Source organism: Dermochelys coriacea, chromosome 11 (assembly GCF_009764565.3).
Source record: "Dermochelys coriacea isolate rDerCor1 chromosome 11, rDerCor1.pri.v4, whole genome shotgun sequence".
NCBI classification, from domain to species: Eukaryota; Metazoa; Chordata; order Testudines; family Dermochelyidae; genus Dermochelys; species Dermochelys coriacea.
Window position 1 is genome coordinate 72114407 of NC_050078.2, and position 23625 is coordinate 72138031.

Sequence of the window (23625 nt, forward strand, 5' to 3'; positions counted from 1 at the left end):
ATCCTTCGAACGACCACCTCACTCTGAATAATATTGAAACCATCTTGGGGGCTGAAAAATAGCCTGTGATGCTGATGCTTGAAAGTACATTCTATTTAAAAAAAAAAAAAGAGGAGAACTTAAAACATTCAACATGAGAAAAAACTTCTGAATACTGTTAACACTTTGACACAAACATACATGGAGAGGGAAGATTAATACTCTACTTATCTTGTGCTGTTCTATACAAATCAAATCAAATCAAATCCAACAAGAAGGATGGAATAGCTTAGCTCCGGCTGCCTAAAATGTCATGAATTTTGTGGAGTTGTGTCACATGATGCCATTTTGGTATTCTATGCACTCTTAAAAAATAACCATAGATGGCTGTAAAACTATTATTTATCCAGGTCTTGTACATCTCCAAGTCAATGGAGCAAGCAGGTACAGTATTTGGTAAGACTCATTTAAAATGTTTTAATATTTGTTAAAAATAAAAGTGTGTGTAATGTACAAAATATTTTATAACTATATCATTTACCCTTACAAAATGGGCAGGACTCCCAGATTAAGTGCATTTCACAGTGTTACTGTGGGACCACTGCCTAGGTCAGGGGACAGTCAATTTATACCTCCTAAAATCATACATCCAATTTTTTTCAAGAGCTGCTTCTACCCATCTGCTCCACAACAAAACCTTAAAATCTTAAATTTAAGGACTTAAATTTAAAGGGCACTGGGGACTGTCAGCAACAGCAACCTGCAGTTGTTTCTGCAACAGGTGTTCACAGTTCCAATCCCAGCTGTGGCAGCAGTTGTGGGAACCATGACTTGAACAGAAATTGCTCTCTGTTCAGAGAAACAAGCTATTTTAAACAAACCTTCTATTCTACTCACAATCCATCTATGACAAAAAGGATTTTTGTTTTGATTAAAGATGAGCATAACTTCAGTCAGACCCATGAGAGCGGATACCTCAGCGTGTACAGAAGCAGCAACTAAAAATGCCAGGATCAGCTGGAAGTTTTCAGAGCCTTAGGCTGCCAAAGTTTTACAAAATTCATGAGAATGTATTTTATGTTTACACTATTTTTTAACAGTTTATCTATTTTTCCTCCACAGCATTTACATAAGCTTCAAAAGCAGTTTTTACGGAGAAACATCTTCTAGAAACGTGCATCTTACGCATATGAAAACAAAAAGCTGCTTGAGAGTGATGCAAAGGCTTATCAGACAATGAGATCCTGTCATGTCTGGATGGCCTGGGGGAACAAGGAATGAGCTCCAAACTGGGACCATCTTATCACACTGTTTCAAAAAGGGTAAGGAGGACAGACCACAAACTTGTTAGGTTATTATGGGTAATCCATTAATAGGGTCTGTCTGTGGGGGGTGGGAACAAGGCATCCTCCCTCCCTGTCCTGTTGGCTTAGCGGGGGAAGGCAAAGTGCAGGACACAACCGGTCCCTCTCAAAGATTTCTACTGCTATGTAACCTGGTGACACAAACCACTGTCTCTCTCTCTGACTCTTATTGTCTGCTGTGATCAGAATTCTGTGCAACCACAATAAATCTGTTACAGAGCTGGGCAATGGCTAGAGTTACTGGTAATCCAAGATATTCAGGAAATGGGAGTCTACTTGCAAGAGCAGGGTTCTGCATTCTATATTAGACTCTGCCACTGTCTCACCTATCTCCTATGGGTACTGAGAGTCTTAATTAAATTAGGGCCAGATTCTGCCACCCTTGCTCAGACTGAGTAAAGCCTTGCTCTTTAAGTAGTCCCACTGAAATTAGTGGGACTATTTGTGGAGTAAGATACAATTCAGGGTGTGTAAGTGTGGCAGAATCTTGTCCTTACTCTCTGTAAAGCACCTTGAGATCCTCAGATGGAAGATACTTCAATGTCAATAATTGTTTCTAGTTTGAAAGACTATTTAAAAACAATTCTAGACACAGTAGTTATTGGGGGAATATACTGGAGAGAAAGTGTCAGCCTGTTATACATCCAGACAGACAATAGTTATTTTAAGTACATTCCTGATGAATAACACAGAAACTTTCATCTGAATAGCACATGATGTTAATGACTGGCCTGGTTAAGGATTCCCAAAATTCCACTTGAGGCTTCTAGCAGGAAGCCATGGGAAGAGCAATCAGTGCAAGCAATCAGTGTGCCCTTGTTGCCAAGAAGGCCAATGGCATTTTGGGATGTATAAGTAGAGGCATTGCCAGCAGATCGAGGGACATGATCGTTCCCCTCTATTCGACATTGGTGAGGCCTCATCTGGAGTACTGTGTTCAGTTTTGGGCCCCACACTACAAGAGGGATGTGAAAAAATTGGAAAACGTCCAGCGGAGGGGAACAAAAATGATTAGGGGACTGGAACACATGACTTATGAGGAGAGGCTGAGGGAACTGGGATTGTTTAGTTTGCAGAAGAGAAGAATGAGGGGGGATTTGATAGCTGCTTTCAACTACCTGAAAGGGGGTTCCAAAGAGGATGGATCTAAACTGTTCTCAGTGGTACCAGATGACAGAATCATAGAATCATAGAATATCAGGGTTGGAAGGGACCTCAGGTGGTCATCTAGTCCAACCCCCTGCTCAGAGCAGGACCAATCCCCAATTTTTGCCCCAGATCCCTAAATGGCCCCCTCAAGGATTGAACTCACAACCCTGGTTTTAGCAGGTCAATGCTCAAACCACTGTGCTATCCCTCCCCCCCAGAAGGAGTAATGGTCTCAAGTTGCAGTGGGGGAGGTTTAGGTTGGCTATTAGGAAAAACTTTTTCACTAGGAGGGTGCTGACGCACTGGAATGCGTTACCTAGGGAGGTGGTGGAATCTCTTCTTTGAAGTTTTTAAGGTCAGGCTTGACAAAGCCCTGGCTGGGATGATTTAGTTGGGGATTGGACTAGATGACCTCCTGAGGTCCCTTCCAACCTTAATATTCTATGATTCTATGAAACACAAATAAAAAGGCTTTAAATGTTTAGCACACCCTGGGGCAGCTCATTTCTGACCTCTGATGACAAGTGAGGTTCCAAACACAACCAATGTGCAAAATAGGGCACAAGTGAGACATTCCATTTGGGTATTCCTATAGGAAACTATCTTTGATTAGCTGGTCATAGTCTGGAGCTGGCAGTGTGTTCCTCACACTCCCCTGGGTCGATGCATTCAAACTTCAGAATGATTACTCGTTTGAGTAAAAATCCAGAAAGCTTCACAGACATCCTCTCCTGCTGTATTTCCCCTAATACAGGCTCTCTCCCCTTTGGTGTGAGTGATTTAATTTAAAATGGAAAGTTCTCAGGATTTTCCTGGAAGACTATTTTGGCTTCACTGTACCTGCTCACCCTAGGAATTATGACACTAAGACATAAATAGTGTAACTGTTTCTCTGATGTCACAATTTCATTTCTGGGATCCACATCTTGTCCTGGTTGAGTTTTCATTTTCCCAAAGGAAGGCCAGTCCAAGAGCAGAGTTGTCAGCAGTAGATCACTTAACCTCATTCCAATCCCCTGGAGGACCACTGTTCACATCCCCCGTTAGCTAATGAGCTACAAAATGAATGACTGGAACGGTCAGCAATAAGCAGAAAGAGGAGGCATAGTACTTCATTTCAGCCTGTGCTGACATACCTTTAAATAAATCAACTGCATAAGAGTGAGAGGAAATGAGAGAAAGAGCAACTAATCAGGAGAAAGACACCAATCCCTAAAAATAAATGTGCAACTGAACATCTGCTAATAAATATTCTTCTTCTTTTCACTTGTAACCCTATTAACCGCTTTCTGGGTAACCTCGTCTGTGCTAGGGACCCCAGATGTAGCTGTAGCAAGCCAAATCCTAATCTTAAACAAAATTGGCTTGCTTGTTTACTGTGACTTCCAAAATTCATTAACATACTTTTCTCTGGATCAGAGAGCAGGCCAAGGCCAGCTCCTGGGAGATGTTACAACATGATGTGTCTGGATCTTCTCTAGCTTGCCTGACCCAGTATGCAGTGATTGAGAAGGACACAGCCTTTCTTCAATGACCTTGCTGGTTCAAAATATAGCCTACTTGCACTGTACTATTTTTTTTTTAAACATACATGCACAGGGTGGATTAATAATCAGCTACAAACTAATGGATAAACAAATAACACTAACAACAAGAAGCAGAAGTACAGTAAATTAGATTAGGTGGCGCTTGCACCTTTTACCTTTATTCAGGTAAATACCAATCCATTTGAACTTAGTTTACTGATATAAACTTAAAGCCTTGTTGTCTATATAAAGGTCTGATACAACTGAATAATCATTATCATGTTGTTCCTCTATATCAAGGAAGTGATGATGAACAAAGTCTTGACCAAAAAGCACCATTGATTTCCTTACTTTAGTATGTGACTCCATCATCACTGAACTCTAATCCACTTTAGTGTGAATAATGAAAACTATGCCATGTATCTGATACTGTATATGAGCCAAAGTTTATGAGAAATGGAACAAAATTCAACCCTCAGTTTATTCTGATCTAATTAGGTGCTTGCTTCTCAAGATAATGTCCAATTATTTAAATTACTCTGCCAGCTACATCAGATCACTATTATGGAAACATACATACCGGGGATTGTAAGGGAGTGGGACAGAGTAGGTAGGATGAGAGGGTAGAAACAGCAAATTTGTTTAAGACACAATTATTTTGCTTCATGAACTTGACTGTGTTGTGTGCTTATATGTTGGAGCATAAAATACTCATTTAGAAGTCCAGACTCACTTCTACTGCATCATTTGGCTCTCTTTTTTCAATCAGGTATTCAAGTTTATATACCTGACACAGATCCAGATAAAAGCTGGCATCATTCCTACTCGCCCTCCATACTTCTACCTCCAACCTCATTTCCCTTCCTCAAATGTACTAAGTAGAGAAATTAGAAAGCAAGATAAGGAAATAACATGCACTTTGGAAGCAGAAATAGTGTTAGTATGGGAATTTACAATTTGTTGTTTAGTCAATACAGTGTATGAGAGAAAAGCCTGGGGAACTTGCCATGAGAATTCACTGGCACAGGCATAAAACCTAGAAGCTCAATCTTATTAAATTGATAAGAAAAAAAATTTATATTCTAGTCACCCATTATCTAAAATTATTCATCCCAAGTAAGTAGGTGAATGGAATGTTACAAGGTTGTATTAGAAATGCTACAAAAAGTGGGAGGTGGTTTACTGCATCAAGAAGTCACTATCATGCCTATTTCACGTACCAGCCAAAATACAGAGTGAGTCTGCTGAGTCAACATTTTAAAATGTATTTTTATCCCCCAACCGACATCCCCCAACCTTACAAAAATACGTAAACAATACACCTTCACTGTCATAGATAATCACAGGTTTCAGAGTAGCAGCCGTGTTAGTCTGTATTCGCAAAAAGAAAAGGAGTACTTGTGGCACCTTAGAGACTAACAAATTTATTAGAGCATAAGCTTTCGTGAGCTACAGCTCACTTCATCGGATGCATGTCATAGATAATGTTTATCTGAGATAGTCTCTCAGTTCTCACTATCTTTTATATATTTGACAACTCAAACCTAAGCACAGTGTGTCAGTCACATTTATTTTGCCATTTATGGCTGCATATTTAAGGCAACAAGTTTACTAATGTTTAACTTCTTGTAACCTGGCTAACTCAGCATGAGTAGTCCAGCCTTGCCAGCCTGTCAGAGACTGCGTCGGTTCCAAGAAAGTGAAGTAAAGCCCCCCACCTCTTCGACAACCCCTAAAACTGGCTTTACATGCATCTCTTGTAGCATCACAGGATGTATCATTAACTTAGTGATTCAGTATGTAGGGAACATGCATCATACAAGCAAAGCTGCAACCTCATCATAAGCTATATTGGCATTAGATCATGCTGCTTTCTCTAAAGAAAGCTATTCAAGACAATACGTTTCCGTATTCGATAAATTATCACCTGGTTTTGTTGGAATTTGCAATGTAGTGTTTTCGTAGGAAAAAGCAATGGAACAAAGATATTGGAAGGGTGAGGAGGTAGGAGGCATTTACAATTTTTTAAAAAATTTGACTGGAAAGGGGGCGGGGGGAAGAGAGGGTGAGAAGAATGGGCTAGCAGCAAGGAATTTCCAAAGTGTCTTCCTGTCTCTAGCAAAGCAGGAACTGGGAGGAGAGGCATGGAAGAGGAGCTAGGAACAATATGCTGAGAAAACAGAGGGGGCTTCCTCTCTCTGCAGGAGAAGACCCCACTCTATTGCAAAGTAAGTGCTTAGCAGTTGACTGCTTCCTCACATGCATGCCTTCTCTCCTAGGCTGCGTTGCTAAGGGGGAAGGAGCACAGGCCCGCTAGGGATGTAGGCCCCTGGCTAACAAGGGGACCGCAGACAGCAAACAAAGACCGATGGATATTTATTCCTTAATTACCAAAAGCCTTTAAGAAACTGGCCACTGTAAATCCCACATGCCGAGAAAGGGAAGCAAAGGACAAGGATTTATGTGCACTAGGGCATAGAGGAAATAAATATTCCTGTGGCTCTTGATCAATATTATGAGTGTTTTGCCAAGCTGCAGGGTGTTTTATGAACTTTAAGGACAGAGAAGGATAATTAAATAAATAAAGTCAACCTATTAAGCTTATTACTTACAAGTTATAGTTAGATACACCAGACAGATGAAATAGGGCCACATAGAAAAGCTCTGGACAGGACAACATCCAAATGTATTGCGGCAATAAGCAGACAAGCATGGACTACAATACTTGGCCAGTGAGCTCAGGGTCAGTCAATGCAGGGAATCTTGTTGAGAAATGCTTTTATTCTCTGTTGTGGGCAGAGAAGCTGTCTAGATGAGGATGGCGTTCTATTTCCAGTTTACTAGAAAGAAGAGGTGTAAAATTCATAATGCAGTGTTACAGAACTACTCCAAATTCAAGTTTATTCTCATTTCATAATGAATATGAATACAGGCCCTATTTCAGATTAATAACAGGCCTATTTTTCAGATGGAAATGCCCCCCACTCCAACTTTTTTTTTTTTTTTTTTTTTTAAAACAAAAGGGGCTTCACACCAAAGGATGCAAGAGACATTTTCTGATGTTTTGGAAGTTTCACTTGATATTTAACAAAACAAAAAATCATTCGTGAGAGATTCAGTAGCCCACAAATCAAAAAGTTTTTCTATCAGTAACTCCACAACTGTACTTAGTACTTCAGTCATACCATTACAAACTTGTGTTACAAATTTCAGGAGCTCCTAATAGCAGTGATTTCTTATACAAGCATTCTGACTTGAATCATTCTATTAGATTAATCACTTATTGAAGGTTACCTATCATTTAATAATAATCTTTTTGATTTTCTGAAGACATCAGCCCATCTTACCTACTTCGTTTCTGACACTCCACCACCACCCGGGTCTTTCAAATAGCTGAATTGCATGTATTTTCAAGCTTTGTTTTTCAGTGATGCCATGAAATAACCTGAGCTTCCCTCAGGTGCTAGACACCTGCTGGAGTTACTACTGTACAATATTAATTACCAGCCTGGCCAGGACATCAAGGCTTACTGACATGAAGTGAACTGGATAAATATACTGTAATTGTGGACTCTGCTACACTATATAAATCAGCAGTAAATTTAGTGTTTTCATTGCAGCACACGCAACTAAACCTAATAATTTTTAAGGCACGTTTGATAAAATATATCACATCTGAGGATTACTCTGTATGTGATTAAATAAAAGTCACATAGCATAGGGAATACTGCAGATACCAAGGAAAGCTTTCTTAAGTTATCAAAGACAAATGACGAGGTTGTAAGTGTGACAACTATAAACCCTATAAATATGTTATTAAGTCTTTTCCTGTTTCAAATCTAACCACATTTTCTGTCAGACATGCACTTCATAAACCATGATGCCTTCCAGAGCTGGTATCTTCTCATCGAAGCCAAAACAACTAGTAATTTTTTGACAGTCCTACCAACAGCTGCAAAGAAAGGAAAAATAATGCAGCGAACCGTAACACTTTTCCATTCACAGCTTGGAAAAATCTGTAATAAAATGAAACTAAACACTGGGGAGGGGGTGGAGGGGAGATGGGTGGCTTGTGGGATCTCTAACAGGCCACAGAATCATTCAAACCCAGCCCAAAACAGAAGTGAACAAAAGTTATCTTCCAATAGCTCTTTGAAGGCACACAGAAATTGAACAGAGTTGGTGCCATCAGAACAGTTCCTGGCAGACAGATGTCCCCACCCACAACACATTCCTAAGGCCCCCCCCCCACCCCCATATTTGTTTTTCTTGCAGGCAGTGTCATCACTAGGAGGCGATGGATGTATTCAAGGGACACAGAGTGCATTATTTAGTCTCTCATAGAGATGACCCCCCTTTAAGAATAGGGCTGAGGCACGCTGTCAGAGTAGCATTGGGAAATTTACATTGAAACTATGTATCAGCCCATATAGATAGAGCCTTGCCAATCTGGCAACTTTTAAGCATACTAAAAATTACTTAATAAAAAGAAAGTCACAAAGTTATTTTACAGCAGATACACAAACAAATTATAAACCCTGGAGTACGTTCTTGGTGATTCCTTCGACCTTAGTCCATCCCATGCTTTGCTGCACATTGGGCTACCCACATTTGCAATCGTTGCCTGTCAACTGCCCTTCTCTCCAAATCTTCCCATTTCATGCTGAGGTGCTTGATGTTGTTCAGAACTGTTCGTTTCCATTTTACTTGCGGTCTTCCTCTTTTTTGTCTTGCATTTTCTGTCTTCCATTCAAGGGTGGTATTTGGTAAGCATTCTTTTTCCATTCTCAGCACATATCCCAGCCACTGATGTCTTCTTTTGTAGATTATTTGTGAGACAAATTGGCCAGTAATTTATCTGACTTCTTCATTCTTCTTCCTATCTCTATGTTATTCCCATTTTCTTCTCAGACATTTGTGATTAAATACATCCAGCTTCTGTGTATCTTTCTTGGTAAGTTGCCATGTCTCATGGCTCTATGTTGTGATGGCAATAAAAATTGCTTTGTACACATTCAGTTTTGAGGGAGATGTTTCTGAGTCTTCCAAATGCAGCATTTGCCTTCCCGATTCTTCTTCTTATTTCCTTGGAACTAGTACCATCTTGGCTGATCGTATTTCCAAGATACGTAAAATTGTCCACCTTCTCCAGTTTCTGTTCTTCAGTTTTGATTTCAGTCCCTGTAGTCCCCATTAACATGACTTTACATTTCTTTGCATTGTATCTCAAATCTATCTTCTCCATTACTTTTTACTTGGTTTGTACATTTTTGTAGTCCATTGGCATCTTCATTGATAAGGGCGATATCATTAGCAAAGTCTAGATCAAATAGCCTTCAATTGTTCCATTTTAGGCCATATGTTATCACTGTTGCATTGTTTTAATCCATAATCCATGACTAGCATAAACAAAAAAAGGAGACAGAATATACCCCTACCTTACACCTCTCTTGATGCTGAATGGCTTACTCAATCCATTTTCATGCAGCATTTTGAGTTGGCGTAGAATGCCTTCATAATGTTGATTAATTTTGTTGGAATTCCATATTGTTCCACAATTTCCACATTGTTTCTCTGTTTACACTATTGAATGCCTTTTGAAAGTCCACAAAATTGATGGCAAGACTGCCTTGGAATTCAGTAATATATAAATAAAGAGAATATTAATGGCAATGGTATGCCCACTGCATTTCATCATACAAACTGAATGCATCCGATGAAGTGAGCTGTAGCTCACGAAAGCTTATGCTCAAATATATTTGTTCGTCTCTAAGTCCACTGAATGCATCCGATGAAGTGAGCTGTAGCTCACGAAAGCTTATGCTCAGATAAATTTGTTAGTCTCTAAGGTGCCACAAGTACTCCTTTTCTTTTTCTGATTTATCTAGATATCTATTAAATATGTAAATAATAACTTTCCATTGGAAATTTCAGTTTACAATTTTATATATATCACTTATATATTAATGGAGCATTCCATTAATTTGCCAGTTGCTAAAGATATCTGTCTCCCATATGGAAGCATTTTTTAAAGTTCTATTCAAAGGGTTGTAAAAAATGCATTCTCTTCTTTAAAAAACAGCTACCAATTTCTATTCTTATGCTGACTTTAGCAAGATAAGCCAAAAACTGGAGACTTGCTTTGAATGGACATTTCAATTCAAAATGAACATGACCACATTTTATGCAAAAGAAGGCAGTTTTTTATCCTATTTATTTATGAAAAAGAGTGACTACTTTAATGTAAATTATACCAAAATCCATCAGGCTTCTGCTTTCATGTTCATATAATTGTAGAGTTTTTTGTACAGTATGTAAGCAGTAGAAAAAATGTGACAAATTTTTCAATGCATAAATCTCAATAAATCTGTACCAGGTGAGAAGCAGACCGAGGTAGTCAAGTGAGATTCTCAGAGACCTGGTAATGTGGCATATAACAGGGATGTACATCAGCAATGTACTTTACAGCAGTTCTTTCTGTGATGCGACTATCACACTGCATTAGGGATACCATAACAGTCACTGATGTGATCTGCTTTGGAACATACCGCATCATAAACAGATGAAAGAAGAGAAATGGCGCTTTTCTTCTGCTCATAATATTATAAAGTGGATAAGTATCATAGCTATGAGTGCACCAATGCTTTACAAATGAAAGGGAAAAATGCAGGCTCCATCCAAGAGCTAATAAACTTAATTTACACATTAAAAAAAGTCTCAAACAAGGACTTGCCTTATAATCAAACGGATTGCACAGGAATGGTTGAGTTGAGTGGAAATGGAAAGGCATGGGAAGATCTGAGCTACAGAATCTGCATACAATTTTTGTTTGAAGACTAGAAAACAGAGGAGGATGTTCATATTATGTACATGTGGGTGCTTACATAGAAAATTTAAAATCACTGGACAATCCAAAGCTCTTGTTAATGTTAATTTCTAAAATAACCATTTGGGCTACAAAAAAAATTACCTTATTAACTATTACAGAGACAAAGGGGTGAGGTAATATCTTTTATTAGACAATTTCTATTGCTGAGAGACAAGCTTTCAAGCCACACAGAGCTCTTCTTCAGGTCTGGGAAAGGTACTCCCAGTGTCACAGCAAAATGCAAGGTGGAACAGATTATTTATTATAAGTAGTTAGCACATATTATAAGGGACCATTCAAGGTAGAGTAGTCCGTTAACACCTCTGCAATCATAGGACAAAAAGAGGGGGTTAGTGGGTTACAGATTGTTGTAATAAGCCATAAATCCAGTGTCTTTGTTCAGCCCGTGATTTTTAGTGTCTAGCAGAATAATGAATTTAAGCTCCCAGGCTCGTTCTTTGAAAGTGTTGTGCAGGTTTCCTTTGAGGACAAGGACTGTTAGGTCAGATATGGAGTGATCACTTTGGGAAAAGTGTTCACCCATAGGTGAGAGCATGTTTTTGTCTTTTATCATTTTCCTGCGTGAGTTCATTCAAGAGCGCAGTGATTGTCTGGTTTCACCCACATAGTTGTTATCACAGCATTAGGTGCACTGGATGAGGTACACCAGACGTTGCATAGTAGGCCACTCTACCTTGAATAGTCCCCTACAATGTGTGCTAACTACTTATGCTAAGCAATCTGTTCCACCTTGCCTTTCGCTGTGATTCTGAGAGTATCTTTCACAGACCTGAAGAAGAGCTCTGTGTGGCTTGAAAGCGGGTCTCTCTCAGCAACAGAAGTTGGTCCAATAAAAGATATTACCTCACCGACCTTGTCTCTCTAATATCCTGGATCTGACACAGCTACAACTACATTGCATACTGTTCACCATATTATACCATTACAATTTAAAAACAAATATTTTACCAGTGAAACCATCTCTGCAGATACATTTGTTATGCCTCCATAAAAAATAGAGGAGGGGAAAAAAAAGATTATACTGGCTCATATACTTGAAATTATAGCTAAACAAAAAACTTCAGTACTAAAACTCAGTACTTGAGCACAGATTATGAAAAAAAAACTTGCATTCAGAGCTACAAACAAATAAAAAAAGTTTTGATATTTTCAACGTCAGAAGCAAAGAACAGGCACAATTTCAGCTGAAGTTTTAGTGTGTGAAAACCAAAGAATACATCACAAAAATATCCAAATTATAAATGGTAATCAAAGTTTTAATGCAGAAAATTCTTTGATGCAACTGACCTCTATAGTCAGTAACTCCCTTTCCAGTGACTCCATTTGAGACCCTTCAGTCATCACTGCTTCCCTTTCCAATCCTTTACCACTTTGAGCTTCTCTCGTCTCCTCTCTCAGACACTGTAGTCTCTTCTATCTCTCCCCCCAAATCTCTCTTTGTCCTGCTTACCATGTCATCTGTCACCTCTACTTCTTCAGTCACTCTGGGCCTCTCTTACCTCCACCGTAATTTAATCCAAGGTTCTGGAGCCAAAACTGATAGAAGAAGTCTGGTGGTGTATTAACAATGTTTAAAATGTCAAGTCACTGCCACATCATTTTGTGATAAAGCTCTATCTATTGGCATGGCTGGTCAACTGAAGGAGTGTCTTCTTTTCATAAATACATCATATTCCCCTGATAATTTAAGAGCTAATTTAGAAGCTAATGAAGTACAGGTGTTCAGCATCTTTGAAAAATCAGGCCAGAGGTAACATTTAAAGTTGGAGCAGGGAAAGTGTATCCTCCGACATTTTCTGAAAGTGTACAACATCTCAAGTACCTCCTCTAGAAACAAAAAACAAAACAAACAACAACATAAAAAGCAAAGGAATCTTAGACTCTTACCAACACAATAACCATTAATGAGTTATTTAATTGCAACAAGGAAAATAGAAGGCCTTGTGTAAAATGCCTGTCTAGTTCTGACTGCCCAATACTCCTATCTCATGCACTGTTTCGGAAAAGTGCCATGAAAATGGAATTCAGCTGAATTCCAGTGAAAAACATTCACAGTAAGTTAACACATGTTGACATGCTTGTAGGCACTGGAAGAAGAGGAAAGGAAGGGGTTTCATTCTGAATGAGTTACCTGGGATTTCAGTTGTGCGATTCCCATTTACTTTAATGGGAATAATACAACTAAAAAACCTGCACACGTCTTTGAGAATGCTCTCCTAGATGCCCCATAAGGAATCATCACAGTCCAACTGAGTTTTGAAGGCTCACTGCTACTCTTCTAGTCTAATGTCAATGAAAAATTGCCAGGAGCATGGCCCTTGGTGAACACCATCCTCAGCCCAATATGCAGCAACACGCTGGGGTATTCTTTGGGCTGTCACTGAGCTGTCAATGTAACCATGCTGCCAGGAAGAAGGGGAGGAGGGAGATGAGATTGTGATGTTGGGAGAAGAGGTGAGAAGAGAGGGAAAAAAAGATCTGCTTATTTTTACAAAGTTAGAATAGTCCCTTGGCCAAAATTTTTGGGAGTCCAACTGGAGACACTTAAGAGGGACCTGGATTTTCAGTTGGTAGGTGCCCAGTACCTTCTGAAACTGAGGTCTCTCTAAGGTGACTGAAATTGGGCACACAAAATCATTAGTCATGCCTGGAAACTTAAGCTTTTATGGTTTAGTAACATTACCTCAGAACCTGCATCTGTAAAAATGAAAAACTCACATAAAATCTGACAACTTGTAAGCAAAAGTAAACATGCACAGGTGATACATACCAACTGTAAGGTCAAGAAGTTCCTATTATACAGAGACTCGATGGAAGTATCTACAAGGAATTTCAGATGTGCACCAAAATGGATTATTCTGTTCCATTTGCCAAAGCAATATTTGCTTAAAAGATTTTCTTGTTGTTGCTGTTTTCCTGCATAGTGTCTTCAGGGCACATTTGGAAATTATTTAAAAAAAGATAAAATGTCTCTAATCTGTTACCAATTAGAAAAACATGTGAATATTATTTTCTAATTTGTGACTCGAGTGTGTGTCTCAAAACCAGAGAGAAGTAATTGAAATAATTATGTCTGCTCCTGAATATTTCTATTATGCTCTTGAAATAAGAGGGTGGGTATGTCTTCTTTCGCCTGATGTGCCCTAGGGCTGAATATATCAGAAAGTACATCAAAGCCCTGAACATAAACTGCCACAAAATTGTAATTTCTACAAAGTGCATACATTGGTCCATTGCAGCTGCAGCCCAAGGGCTGCCAAACTGATTAGTTAGCTTCTAATGGTCTTTGTGCAAAACTTGGATGGGGGAGGGAAGTAGTAAGAAGCGAAGGAAAGTTTAACAGTAAACACTCAGCCTGCCATGCTGTTCAAGGAGTCTACTAGCAAAGTGACTAATTTTCTAAGGACTATTGATGTACAAGCTATAACCCCATGATTTATAAGAGCAGCAAAGTAGATTTTTTTTTAAACCCAGACGCAGTGCGACTTGAGTGACTAACTCCTGAAAATTGGTAATTTCCTGGTGGTTAGCAGTAAAGGGCCTACCAATGAGAAAGCAGAACATGCTAATAAATTTATAGTGCGTTATATGCCAATTAGACCTCTTCAGCCATTCAAGAGGCAGTGCCACCAATCAGGTTATCATTCCATAAATGTACTCTTTAGAGCTGATCTCATCACAAATCAATCCAGCATTTAAATTTCCGAAGCATAATTCTCATTAGTCTTAACCCAGAAATGTATTTGTGAAACACCACACTGGGTTATTTTTCCCCTCTTAGTGCCCTCTCCGTATACCCTATGTACAGTTATTCTTCTTGTTTACAGTCATGTCTGTACTTCAAATGGTAAATAATAATTCTGAATACCACATTAATTCTGTACAGAACCAGATTTATTACAGACTTCATACTTGGGAGTTTCACCGTCATTCACAAGCCATCCGTGAATCTCTTGGTTAAATTACATCCTTGTATTTAATCATGCATCATGTATTATTCTATCAATACAGTGACTCATATTAGATCCATCATCTCACACTTCTTTCTCACTATGACACCCAAAAGTGCCAGATACCCAATAATGGCTTAGTTTGGCATCACAGTCAGCGAGGAAAAAATCAAGTACAGAAAGAAAAAAAAATCAAGTCCGGTTTCAGCCTGCTCAATACATTTTCTACTCTGGCCACTATTTTTGATACCGCTTGGTGCTTATATCTGTACAAGAAACACTGTATTTTGGATTACATAATCTGTATTTCCTTTCTTCCTTCTCTGCTAAATAAAGCCACATAAGGATTCTGGTTTTAACTCTGACTCAATGCAATATAAGATGCACATAAGTCAGCATTTTAATGTCCAAAGCCATGCCAGACTCATCAGTTTACGATCGCACTGCATTGACATGGATCATGATGCTAATATGTACGGGCAGTACAAGGCACCTTAGATTAATAATTCGGAGCACATTTTCCTCGTACCACTTTCTTTTCTTTCAGCAGTCTTTGAGATCAGAATCTGACCAGAGTGTCATGTAAACATGCTGTTATATCACTGTGTGGGCCTTTATATATTTCATTTCAAAACTACTTGCCATTTGTGCTAGCAGTTGATCAAATCTGATCTGATTGTACTAAATGTTACATGATTTGCCTCAGTAAGTGTAGCAGTAAGTTCTGGCACATGCTAATAGCACCATCAGCAGACAAAAAGCTAACACTGTTATTGCATCTCACTAGTTCTTGCAGTCATACACTTATGGGGGCCTGCTGACTGAGTTGCTACTAAGGAGACCAATGAACAAATGCAAACTCTTTCTACCATCTTCCTCTATAACTTGCAATAATATTAACAAACTGTGAGATATTGGCAGAACCCACAAAGGGTACTAACCTCCTGTACAGACCTGAGTGAATTACTGATTTTTTTGGTTTCGTGGCCATACTAAAAGATCTGAAAACGTATTTAGTTCTTGCCAAAGCAAAACTGAATTTTTTCATTTTTTTTGCTGAAACAAAACTGAATTTTTTAAAAATGAAATGCTGAGAAATGACATTTTAAAACGATGTTTCCTTTTAAACAAAATTCCTTTAAAACTGTTCATTTAGAAAATGGTGAAACAACATTCTGCCTTTTGCAAGCTTTTCCCCTTGTTTTTTATTTGGTTGAAACTATTTGCCAAATTTCACCTGACCGCTCAAATAGCTTCAGTCTGTATTTTTCAGCAAATTTGCTATTTGCTAAAAAAATGTTGTCCAGATCTATTCATGTGGACAACTATCATACCATTAGAAAATTTCTATCACAAAAGCAAAATGGAGGGCACTTAACAGGGACTGCATGGCTCAGTGGTTTAGTGATGGGCTGAGCCCTTTACTGGTCCAGGCAGGTAATGAATTAAAGTCATTGCACTGTGTGCAATCCACTTTTTTGCCTCTCAGTTGTTCTCCCGAATCCATATTGCCATGAAACAAACAAACAAACAAACAAACAAACAAAGTGTCCAGCCCTCATGGTAATAAAGACTTGAAAACATGGGGAGTGTACATCAATTCAGTGTTATTCTCTTTTTTAGCGGACAAGATGAAACAATAGCTATGCGAGGTGCAAACTGGCCCATTCACCGTGTGTACTCTGAAACCTACAGATGACAATTTCAATGTTAATATTAACTAATTCACTGCTGATAATTTTAGCAGAATCATCATACTCAGGTGCTTATCCTACAACTCCAAACTACCTCCCCCCATCCTCACTTGCCAACAAGAGCTCCAGCTGTCTCTTACTACCAGCTTTCCCAACAAATTTTGCAATGCAGTTATGCATTGGCAATATTAAGATATTAAGATATGTGGGTATCAAAAATTGAAAGTATGTGGACAGCATTAAACATTTCAAATTTATTGTCAAGCGGGGCAATTTTACTGAATATACTCATCATTTCTAAACTTAATTAAAACTTCATTTTAAAGTTTAAAGAAAGCTGCAGCAGATATGCCATTCTTATCCTACAACTCCAAACTACCTCCCCCCATCCTCACTTGCCAACAAGAGCTCCAGCTGTCTCTTACTACCAGCTTTCCCAACAAATTTTGCAATGCAGTTAGGCATTGGCAATATTAAGATATTAAGATATGTAGGTATCAAAAATTGAAAGTATGTGGACAGCATTAAACATTTCAAATTTATTGTCAAGCGGGGCAATTTTACTGAATATACTCATCATTTCTAAACTTAATTAAAACTTCATTTTAAAGTTTAAAGAAAGCTGCAGCAGATATGCCATTCTGCCATGCCAGAAGACCTGGCTTCAGCTTGCTGCATTGCACAACAGGCTTAGGTCATTACATCCCATATATTCTGTGGCCTGTATGAAATGAGTTAGTAGTTTTAGTCCCATTCCTAGGGGACAAAGATGACATTAAAAAAATCCTAACATGACATCCATATGATATCCTTGTTTGCAATCTTAGCACTGATACACCATCAGCTAAATGGCCAAATTAGCCTCCTACTCCTATGCTAGAAAGTCCAAGTGAGGAGTGAAACTCATTCGTGGACGATGTGAAGCAGCTCACATTTCTCACAACCTATGTTGTAGCTATTCTGCAGTCAGAGAACTTCAGCGACTGCCAGTCTGGTACCTTTCATGAAGACAAACTCTGAACACTAAAATTCACTGAAACAAATGTTCAAACTGAAGGAAAAAAATGGACTTTCTTTCCTGCTCTCTTGGTTTCACTAAATTTCAGTCTTGATAAGATTTTATTTTGCTTGCTATATAAAAGCTACCTTCTGCCTCACCCATTTTAAGTTTTGCAAAAATTCCATATGAACAGTGTCACAAGATGCCTCAGCCTTGGGCTGTCACCTGCATTTTATTTCTACTTAACCTCTTAAATAACTTTGGAATGCACTTTGTCCCCTGATGGGCACCGTAATGAGATCCAACTGTCAATCACAGCTCCATTAGTGTGGACAGACTTTTACTTCCTAAAACAATTTATTGGATTCCCAGAAGCAAATGGGCCTTCTTCCTTTTCAGCTGTTTTTAGGGGAGCTATTCAGAGGGAGTGGGTATCCCTTCTGTTCCTGCTGAGCTGCCTTTGTTTCCTCCGTTTACTCATGAAAACAGTTTCCTGAGTTTACCCACCTCTTCTGTCCTGGGTAGGCCAAGTGTTTGCCAAAACTTTTTTTTTCTACTGCTCAGTTCACCAACGCAATACAAAACCCACCAGCTGTTTCCAGCTCCTGGCGCAGGGAGAAAGCGAATTTTACTGTTAACCCTTTCCCAACATAAAGTTACTTCCAGAACTGGAATTTGTTAGGTAGTGGTTTAATTTCATGCAGAGAATTGAAAAGATACTAATACAATCACAGGCTGTATTTTCCTTATGAAAAATGGACAGAGTGGGATTCTAAGGTGCCTATTTTTAATTTGTCCCTGCTCCACAACATTTTAGTTTGATAGTTGCTTTTGCTTTCCTTAATTTCTCTTGGTTAAATTTAAATTACAGCTCAAAGATAATCTTACTGATAAAGGATAAAACCACTTTATTTGAATCACTATCTTTAAAGGGGAGTTTTTATTTCACTGAATGTGTGCAGTTCTTATGGGGTTTGTTTGTGAGTTGAAAAATTGTTTTGATGAGATAATAAAAACTTACTTTATTTAAAAATATTCCAATTTTGTCCCAAAGGAATATAAAAGGTTAATCTTTCTGCTTCAAGAACAACCCACTGAGTAAATACAAGGACTCAAGACTATATAAAACAATATTTTTTTCTTCTTCCGCTGGTCTTGAAGAATCAAATACAACTGCAGTTCAGCATTAGCAGTATGCCCTTTTAGTATAAATCAGTTTAACTTTTAGCCTGGGAAAAAAAATTTGAAACAAGAGGATAGTTATCTCTAGCCTTCTGTGATTCTCAAGTCAATAGTAAATTGGGGGACTCGTTAGTGCCATAGAGATCCAATCAGGATGAAATTATGCAGTCATGTAAGAAATAATATCTATTAGGCTAATTTAATCAACGAATACTTTACAGATGAATTAGAATGCAGAATCCAATTATTTCAAACATTTGGACTGTCAGCCACTGTGTTTTTTAAGCAGAAGGGTACAGGAGGGAGGTCTAGGGAACCTTTTTAAAAGGCAGTGAATGAGGTGCACTTATAACAGGAGAGCTTATAACAGCAGAAAACTGACAACTACAATCAGTACCTTACACTGATCAGACAGATCGCACCCAAGCGGGCCTAATCTAACCATTCTACCCAGCCCCTGCAGCACATTTCTCCTGTATATTGGCCCAGACAGCTTGATTTGCTGTCTCAGTGACTGATAATTACTGTCTCAAGTCTTTATAATTTCCCCTTGCCACTCACCCTTTAAAAAAAGTCTTAAATTCTTTTGCTATGGTATTTCTTCTTCTTTGGTTTGTTTTAAAGGTAATAAGCATGCAAGAAGGGTGTTTCTGTTTCACAGCTCCCCATTGGTTGGATATAATATTGTCTTAGGAAGGGACATACTGATTTGCAATGCCAGCTAGAGGGAGACACTTACTACTTAGGAAGGAAAGGAGGAATTATTTCAGAAGAAAACCTGAGTAAAATGGGGTCTTCACTACAGTTTGGTCCACATCACACTGGACAGCATGAAGCCTTATTCACGATTGTCACTAGGGCTGTATACATATAATCCATATTCTAGGTCCATTATTTGTATCCCAAATGGAATAATATAAATTTTTCCCATACTTTGCAGGAAAAATCACATTTTACCCACCCAAAGGAACTCTTTTCCCTACATTTTCTTTTCTCTGAGATGAGACCTTTGAGTCCTTTACCATAGAATAGAAAAATAGGAATTGCCAAAATGGACTGGATTTATGGTTAATCTGGTGCAGTATTCTGTCTCCAACAGTGGCTGGCACCAGATGTTTCAGAAGAAAGTGTAAGAAACCTTGCAGGACAGGATGTGGGAGAATCTATTCCCTAGAATAGTCTTCCTGTAACCCTTAATAGTCAGAGATTGGTGTAAGCTCCAAAAGAAGTTGTTTTAGATTTTTAAACTGAGTTCTGGAGTATTGAAAAAAGTCACAGACCTGTCTCCCAAGGGTGCTCTTGTTAGGAAGGACCATCCACTGCATTAACCACAGAAAAAGTTCTTCCAAAGCTAATAAACTAGTAATTATACTAAAGAGAAATTATGAATAAATGATGCCAATTCCTCACTACAAATATGGGCAGTAAATCTGACTCTTTTTTTGGAGAAGACATTTGATTAATGGACAAGCTTCTTTTCAAAGCATATGTCCGCTAATCCAACCTTTTGGGAAGTTCTAAAATGCTAGCAAAGAGGAAGGAAAATAAGATCAGGAAAAAACTAGTAAATCTGACCCCTCAACAGTCTGGAAAACCCTGGTAAGTGGAAACCTCATCTTGTGGCACTCTCCTTCCAAATGATTTTCAAGTGAATACTGAAAGTTAAATTTATGGTCTGTGAAGGTATACATAATGGACAATACTGCTGGTTTACGTATTTCTTCTACTGGGACACTCATTTTTTCAGCCAATGACAGATACACAGATGCTATGAAAAACTTGTTTTCTTGTTGTAAAATGAGTACTTCCTGTTGCTTTGTATGTTTCAGTATGGCAATTCTTGAGTCATCTAGCTGGAGTCTTGAATACTTTTTTGCTCTGACATCTGGCGCAGTTAGCAGATTCACTTATGGAATGACTCTTGCTCATTTAAATCTTTAATGCTTTTCTGTCTGAATTATGCCTGTTCATGTGATGAATTAGCACAGAATGTGAGGGGGACAACATTCTGCAATCTGTGGAATATCAAATGTTGATTATTTTGGGAAGCCAAAGAAAAGAGTTATAAGTAAACTGTTTTGATTGATAAGAAGCAAAAGGATACTTCATGCAGTGGCTCAGTGAAGGCCTTGATGAATGCCTTAAGGACTATGGTGAGTCTTCACTGAAGGCATTCAATAGCATGGGGAAGATTTAAGATATTTATTGTCAACAAAAACAAGTGAGATGTGTGGGTGAACTGGGATGGGATGATTGCATTCTGCTGATGAGACCGAGTGTAAGGCTGACACTTGTAATTTTTGAACAGCTAAAACAAATTCATTTTCGGGTTCTGCTGTAGAATATATAAGATGTTGGTTATCTCCTTTTCCTTACCCCAGTTACAGAAACTCATTCTAGAATAAATTCTTGCAGTAGATGTTCTTCTAGATGACATCACCATTTCTTCTACTTTGGGAGCCTAGATTATTTTCCATCATCTCCATTTTAGTAATCCTGATGCTTACAGAAACCTGAAATAGATGATGCAGGAAGACTGAAAGAGCCCTCTAGTGAAATTTAAACCAGTTCTGAGAATCAGATCTCCTGGGCTAATGGAAGAACTATTAAAATTACTAAATCTATTCTAATTTTTCTGCACTTCCTGTGTAAGGAGAAATTGGGGAAAGGCATATATAAATTGACTAATTTTATGACAGCAAAATCACTGCCTTAGCTTTGAGATTTTTTTTCTGTTGAAATGTCTCTCTTACTTTGTTCACTGCTGAGGCAGAAGCATTTATCATTGAATTTCCTGATTCTTACTATGATCTGCTGCAACTCAGAGTATTTCAGATTCTGTTCTTCCTAACAGATCGTTTGGAGACTGTGCCAGTCCATGTTTATTGTTGCACTTCTTTTACATGAACAGATGTAATTGATAAAATTCATCTACTCAGCTGAAGAAAAATTTTGTTTCCTGGTCTGCCCTTTGCACCTCCTGGCATGTTGTTAAGTTATGGTCCAGGGACATTTGAGGTTTTGGATACTCAGTGAGAATCAGGCTCTAATGGTCTCATGTTCCATCCTTCTAATTGTAGAATTTTCAGTCCATAAGCCGTATAAGGCAGAAGAAAGATAGCACAATGGATTGTTCTTGAATTAATAATTTACTTATTGTCTGCTGGAGTTTGCAGAAACTCACCACAAACAAAGTCACTCATCCTTACTTCATAGCTAGGAAGACCTGAAAGTGCAGGATTTTCTGTGAGGAATTAGGCTGCTTTGGGGGTATGTCAATTACAAACCTATTTCACCCAGGGTCTCAGTGGTGACTTGGGTGTTTGTTGTGAATGGATTCCTTTTGGGTTCTAGGCTTGATAAGAAAATGGTATGTGTGCAATCTCTATGACTTCAATTGAAATATGACTATTAATTGCATCTTTGAGAAAAGGGCTGTCTGTGACCAGACAAAGAAAATTCTGGGACCTGGGAAATTACTTGTACAATGTTCTTATGCGAGTGTGCAGATAGGCTCCTGAGAGATCCAATGAAGCAAGGTGATCACCAGGGAACATGCTGAAGCGAGTTTTTATCAGAAATGTCGTCTTCTTTCTAGAAACAGAACGTCCACACAATTTCTCTTCTATTGAAACTGGCTCAACTGCACTTATTCTTTTGATGGAGGCAACTGATCTCTTTTATCCTAAGTTTTTTTTTGGAGTGCGAGATTGTTTTTTTGGGAAGGTTGTGAATGGAAGAAAGCATTTTGAAGCACCTGCTAGTAGTTCTATAGCAAATTATCCCAAGACACAATTATCTTGAGTACAGTCTGTCTATTCTAGAAGAAAGTGGGATAATTGCCAACCAGTTCAACAGTGACCTACATATGGTGGATAAATACATTGACTTGAAATACCGATCAGTCAAAGAGATGGGCTTCAGATTCAGTTTGTTAAAACTCTTTCCAAGTTATTTGCTGTAGTCAGTGGCTGCCTGAGAGTTGCAACTAACTTTACCTATTTTTGGTTTTTCTATCAAACTTGCTCCAATAGTCCAGGCTGACACAACATTACACTATATTAAGGGAACACTAGGGATTTCCTGTCATCCGAGGGGGACAGAAAGAACTCACAAAGAAGCTGGGGTGTTTTATAATATTGTTTTCTGGGCCTGGACACCAAGGAGCTTTAGCGATTGAGTTGGAAATTCAGACAAGCATCAGCATCATGATACAAGGCAGAACTTGGTAGAAAAATATGTAGTTGGTGTATATCATAATACATGATCCCAAATGAGGGGACTAGGATTTATCTTTTTTTTAAAGTGGCCTTGGAGCTTGGTATTTTGAAGCCTATCAGACCAGTGTATCACATTACTGGCCTTTCCTGTTTACATTCAGCAAGTGATTCTTAATCTGAATAAATACAAAGTGAGTCATACAAGTTAATCTGCATAATATTATGTAAAAAAAAACCACCACACCAGTTTTTTGCTGATTATTTTCAGATCAGAAGAACAAGACACAGACCTATTGGGTTATTACCATGGCTTTTTTTTTAACTGAACAGACAAAATTACAATTATATTTCTTTTAGCAGTGAAAATGTGCTTTGCCTTTCTGAAACAGGACATTTAAGATGTACTTGTTGAAAACTGATCAGCTCCCAAATACAGCTGTAGAGAGGCTTTTAGCATTTAGATTCAATTTTTATTTTTTTGGGTGGGGAGTCCTACATTAGGAATACCGAGGATGGAACCTTTAAACACTTGGCAGGGCTGCAGGCAGTCTCCACACCTACACAGTGTGCACTCACATCTATCAACTACAGGATTTTAAAAAATCCTAAAATATTGCATGAGATAAAGCCCCCTCCTTTTCTTAGCCATGCCAGTGAACTAAGCCAGTAGTC

At 38.5% G+C, this 23625-nt stretch overlaps 1 protein-coding gene across 11 annotated transcripts in view; it reads right to left on the minus strand.

Moving 5' to 3' along the window:
- AGAP1 (ArfGAP with GTPase domain, ankyrin repeat and PH domain 1) overlaps nt 1-23625 on the minus strand; it is a 694641-nt gene that overhangs the window by 11687 nt on the left and 659329 nt on the right. The window lies entirely within an intron of this gene.